This window comes from Mytilus galloprovincialis, chromosome 3 (assembly GCF_965363235.1).
Source record: "Mytilus galloprovincialis chromosome 3, xbMytGall1.hap1.1, whole genome shotgun sequence".
In the NCBI taxonomy this organism is placed as follows: domain Eukaryota; kingdom Metazoa; phylum Mollusca; class Bivalvia; order Mytilida; family Mytilidae; genus Mytilus; species Mytilus galloprovincialis.
The window spans coordinates 25,547,598-25,553,597 of NC_134840.1; the positions used below are offsets into that span (position 1 = coordinate 25,547,598).

The 6,000-nt window shown below is 31.8% G+C and overlaps 1 long non-coding RNA gene across 3 annotated transcripts; it reads right to left on the reverse strand.

Moving 5' to 3' along the window:
* Window positions 1–1,610: 1,610 nt before the first annotated feature.
* Window positions 1,611–5,683, reverse strand: LOC143067518 (uncharacterized). 3 transcript variants are annotated; one of them, XR_012975965.1, is made up of 3 exons: window positions 5,664–5,683; window positions 2,230–2,506; window positions 1,611–1,794 (listed from the first exon to the last, which is right to left on the reverse strand). It is a non-coding gene; the product is annotated as an uncharacterized LOC143067518 (long non-coding RNA). The 3 variants fall into 3 exon arrangements; XR_012975963.1 differs by having other exon boundaries at window positions 5,598–5,676; XR_012975964.1 differs by lacking the exon at window positions 5,664–5,683 and adding an exon at window positions 4,626–4,646.
* Between the last annotated feature and the right edge of the window lie 317 nt (window positions 5,684–6,000).

Below are 6,000 nucleotides of genomic sequence, written 5' to 3' on the forward strand. Positions count from 1 at the left end.
GACACCCCTAGTTTAAACATGTCATGAAATAAACAATGCCATCAGGAATGGTTTCGGTTACCTCAGCAACAAATTAGTCGACTGATGGCAGGAAACAGGAGATGTTAAGAGGCGATTATCCGTTTGAAGGGAGACTGCACCAAGTACTAATTCTTTGGCGTATACCTATCAACCATGTTGACAACAATCATCTTAAGATTAATTTTGAAATGTCTGACATTGAAAAGTTTGACTACAGTAAAAGTTGTAAAATGCATTTTTTGTGTACAAAAAATACTTCATTTTGTTATCAAAATTGTGATAAAACTTTTTTTTCATACATTTTTTATTCGTTTTTATGCCAATGTTATCACTAGCTATGTTTCAAAATTACTTTACAAATACTTTATCACATTCTATCCAAAATAAGAGGATGATTTTACAAGGTTTAAAAAATCAAGGTATTGCAGTACTTTTTTCCATGTGTATATTTAGTCTGTTTTTAATGATATCCATTTGGCGTGACTCTGTTGTTATACATCCCTCATAGCGTTATTGTTCAATGATACTTTTTGTATTCGTGTCTTCCATTTTTTCTAATGTGCTTTTACTATATGCCATTTTTGTTTCTTTTAAACATATGACGTAGCTCTGTTCTTTTACATTCCGTCTTTGTATTATTCTGTTATTGTAAATTTTGAATTCTTATCTTTCAGTTTAACTACTGTGCTTTATCTATATGCCTTACATTTTTTCTAATGTGCTTTTACTATATGCCATTTTTGTTTCTTTTAAACATATGACGTAGCTCTGTTCTTTTACATTCCGTCTTTGTATTATTCTGTTATTGTAAATTTTGAATTCTTATCTTTCAGTTTAACTACTGTGCTTTATCTATATGCCTTATTATGCTTCTTTGCTACATATTTGTTTGTTTTTTTATAGTGATTAAGATTATGACAAAATGCTGACTGCTATATCACTATTTGTGACATTCTTACCTATTATGTCTGCTTGTTTTGTTCATATATATCGTTGTCAATATGATGGAATTTGATGCAATTGCCATACTAGTGAGAGGTTTATCTAGCTATACAACCAGGTTTAATCTATATGTATTTGGCACAACTTTTTGGAATTTTGGATCCTCAATGCTCTTCAACTTTGTACTTGTTTGGCTTTATAGATATTTTGATATGAGCGTCACTGATGAGTCTTATGTAGAAGAAACGCGCGTCTGGCGTACTAAATTATAATCCTGGTACCTTTGATAACTATTTAATCTACCATTTTCTGAATAAGTGCATACCTGTACCAAGTCAGCCTGAATATGACAGTTGTTATCCATTCGTTTCATGTGTTTGAGCTTTTGATTTTGACATTTGATTAGAGACTTTCCGCTTAGAATTTTCCTCGGATCTCAGTATTTTTGTGAATTTACTTATTTCATATTTTTGACAACAGGTCATAGTAAGTATTTAGTCAAACTTTTATGTTAACTAACGAGTCAATTTAATTTAGTGAAAATGTTGGGTACCCTCCTTAACCATATAATGCCATGGTTCACTTTTTATTTTAATATTGATCCGAAATACTTAAAGCTTTTTCCTATAATTAAATCAAAGACTAAATGCCATTGCTTCATCTTTTTATTATGCAAAACATATCAACTTGCTTTACAACGCTGTGACAGTCTAGAAATGATCCTTGGGGAAACAAAGGTGTAATCATCTTTTCCACAAATTCAGAGTTCAAACCGTCGGGACTATTATATACTGGGATCGTTTTAACGCACATCTTCAGATAACATTATTCCTGTTTAAAATTAAAAAAAAAAAAAGAAATTGAAAAATACACACAAAATAATAATTGACATGCAAAGACATTTTGAAAACTTATGATTACTTGTCAATAATACAAAACAAAATGAAATAATGAATCCTACTAGAACGGACTAGAATTATCACAACTACTGAAAACAAATTAGAGGAATTAAAAACGTTTTTTTTAAATATCGCAAAAATTAAAATCGCATTTGAGTCCAAAATGACAAAAATGTAATAATAAATCAATGGAAAAATAGCCACACTGATTTTAAGCACTCTAAAAAAGGTGAGGCATTTGAAACATTTGAGAATAAATAACGAGTAAACTGACATTGTTGTATAATTATGCATATGTGCAAGGATTGTGTCATAATGATATTAAATACAGATAGAGTCAACAATGAACTTCTGTGTAAAAACTTACAAAAAAATGGCGAAAATCCTCTGGAATTACGGAAACCTGAATTGAAAGCAGGAAACGGTTGTCGGAATCCACCTCCCAGAAGTCCTCCACCGAGTCCACCTCCAAAAAGTCCTCCGCCAAATCCACGTCCTCTGTTATTTCCAACTGCTCTGTTAATGAGAAAACCACCAAGACCGCCAAGAACAAGTCCTCGGACAAAGTTACCCTGAGCAGATATAAACTGTGCGCTTGCTATGAGGAGAATAATGGTGAACAGCCCCAAATTTTTCATCTTGTTCTGTAAAATGTTTAACAAATATGAAATAATAGATTAATATAACAATGTATTTAGATATTTATTGTCCATTTGGTTATATCAACATTATATAACATTTTATCATGATATACATACAATCTATTTAAAATATAGATCTCGTTTTCATTATACTACGTAATACTAAATATGTGTAGTATACCGTAGTATAACGAACACAATGTGTCTTTCGAAATTCCTCATATTATATGTATTAAATAAAGGCAACAAAAGTATACCGCTGTTCAAAACTCATAAATCTATGGACAAAAAACAAAATCGTGGTAACAAACTAAAACTGAGGGAAACGCATTACATATTAGAGGAGAACAACGACACAACATTAAAATGTAACACACACAGCAACGGACAAAGCATAGAAAAAATCCAATGAGAATAACCAATATAACATCAAAACCAAATACATGAATTTGGGATAAAAAAGTACCGTGACACGTCTTATTGTAATGTGAATTCACACTCAAAAATAGGAGAAAACAAACGACACAACGGAAACACAACGTAAAGATGTTACACACACAGAAACAAACTATGATATAACAATGGTCATTTTCCTGACTTGGTACAGGACATTTTTAAAGAAAAAAATGGTGGGTTGAACCTGGTTTTGTGGCATGTCAAACCTCGCACTTTGATGGCATTGTTTAATATAACATTAAAATGACAACATAATAATACAGGACTACAATACAAATAAAGAGCAGAACGTATTTGGCAAAGAAACACATGAATAATAGATAACAAAAGGCATCAGGTTTAAAATTCATTACGTCAAAAACGCGCCTCGTCCAAACAAGAATTACCAGCGACGCCCAGATATAAAAGTTCGAAAGTCAAAAAAGGGTACAAAGTAGTACAGCTCTGAGGATCAAAAGTTGAAAAAGGTTGTGCCAAATACGGCTAGGGTTTTTGCTTGTGATAAGAACATCCTTATTATATAGAACAATTTATGCTATTGCAAACAGGAAATTTTATCAAATGAATATAAAAGATTTACATGATAAAACTGACGTCTTAACTAATTACAGAAAACAAAACCCGAATACATAATACATTGAAGACCAACACAGAAAATAGACACACCCGACTCAGTGACAAACTAGGCCTGAACGCAAAAAGTCATAACCATGACGTCACATACGAAGCGGTGAAATGGCACAATACTACGTCATGCAGACATGTGAATTTCTGAAACAGCACTTTAAACCTCTATGTCATCACGTAAGCCGGTGAAAACTTTCAATTTCTTTGTGCATAAATTGCCTACTTTTGAAAAAAAATAATCTTCAACAGATCCTCCTACATCGTTGATTTGTTTATAGACTGTTTATATCAATACATCCCGCCCTTAAACATCAACCCTCACAAACTTATAACATTCTCTAATGTAAGAGTACATGTATAAAAAATACAGTTCCAAATCGGACCAGAGGTAACTGCATACGTATTTATTTAACATTTGTTGTTCACGCGGAACTGGGACTATTGTCCTAGCGCGAAAGCTCAATATACACTCGTCATTGAAGATAACAAAAACCGACAATGCAATACATGTGAATAGTAGATCGATGTTTTTGTGTCGCTTTTCCGTCTTCCTGATAAAAATAAGCAATATTAATATTAACCCCCATGAATTAGGCAAACTGATTTATCCTACTATTAATGATTAGTCATTTCGGGTTATTTTTAGAATAATTGTGAAAACGAAAATAATATATGCCTATGGATGTCTTTTCTGACATAACCCTCAGTTTGAGTCCGTTTCGAATTGTATTCTAATTACTGTTTCAACACTAACTTGCTTTTGTCGAGTTGGCAGATAGTTTGTGACGATGGACGGACATATTGCTTTGTATATAACCCCACTTGGTGAATGTGTCTTACATTTTACAAGGAAATGTAATTTATGTACATATATACCTGCATTGAACAATGAAATGTATCTTATGTACAGATATATCCTTTATAATATCTTGCCAGACCCGCATTAGAAAATTTAGGAACAACAAGTGGGATACATGAACTAGAGTCATAGTAAGGTAATCAACTTGCTAAAAAAATCTGACAACCGTTATTTACTCACGGTAAACGAAGTAAAAACAAGATCAGGTTCAGCCATAAAGCTATTTAAAGCATAGAAAGTTTTTTCACTGCGCTACTTTTTCAGATGACAATACAGTCCGGCGTAATAGACGTACACTAATTTTAATTTACTGACGGACCTGCAATTATAAGGAGGATATGTTTCTAGTACAAAAATCAAAGAGATATAGTTTAAGGCGTGTTAGATGTATTTTTACAATGATTTATTTTACGGAATATTTTATTTTGTCAAAAGTTTAGACCAACCAATTCCTGCAAAGGAGTAGGTTCAGTAAGACCCCTTTTTGGCCCAAAATATATCGGTTTTTCAAAATTGTAATAATGTAAACTTCAAGCTATTTATTGGAAAGTAAAATACTTCAGCTACATACATATGGGTTATTTTTGACACTAAAATGCACATATATCGGATACTACCATCAATAAGTCATGCGAAATTATTAAAATCTTCACAATTTTAGCATTTGAGTTAAATTCTAGACGGTTTTCGTCTTAAAGTGGCCGCATTCGTGTTCAATCTTAATATTTAAATGTAAGTTGTATTTCATGATAATATATAACATATATAAAGGTTGAGGGTCAACACGGATGCGGCCACTTCCATTGTTGACAAAAACTATCTGAAAAAAGGCATATTATGGCATATTTTATAGATTTTTCATATTTAAGCTTGAATATGAGCGTCTGAATTGACTAAATCAGTATTTATCTTTCTCACAAACTTATTGAATCGACTGAAGTAGCAACTTCGGTGTTTGAATAGTGTACAAAATCTTTCATCAGATTTAATGCCAAAATGGGTCCTTACTGGACCTACTCCTTTTTAAATGAGAACCAATGAAATGAAAAGCCTTTATTTTTATATCTCCAATTATAATTGAATGAAAAAATGCTTTCTTTTTACAGTAGTTTGCCTTCATTTATAATTAGTTTGTAAACGACAATAACTTACCTTTCTGGTGCTGACGAAATATTAAGAAAATGATTTTATTATATTATCATATTGTTTTATACGAACATGTTTTGGTCAACAGTACTAAATCCATCATAAGTTCTGTCTTAAATGACCACCGGCATGTCCATTTTTACCACATTGTCAGGTGTTACACACCTATTGTCTGTTTTGTGCTGACTAATTTTAGGGTTTATTGCATTATATGTATTTTAACTCAACCATTTCTATTTTAGTACTTGTTTTTTGTTATATTAAATATATATCATTATTTTGTTCTAATCATTTTGCATTTCTGCCTTCCAATAGACTGTTATCATTGAAGACACATGTTTAAGTAATAACTAGATTTTAGAAAATCACAGATGCGATGTTAGAATACACTCAGAATACAAAACAAGCA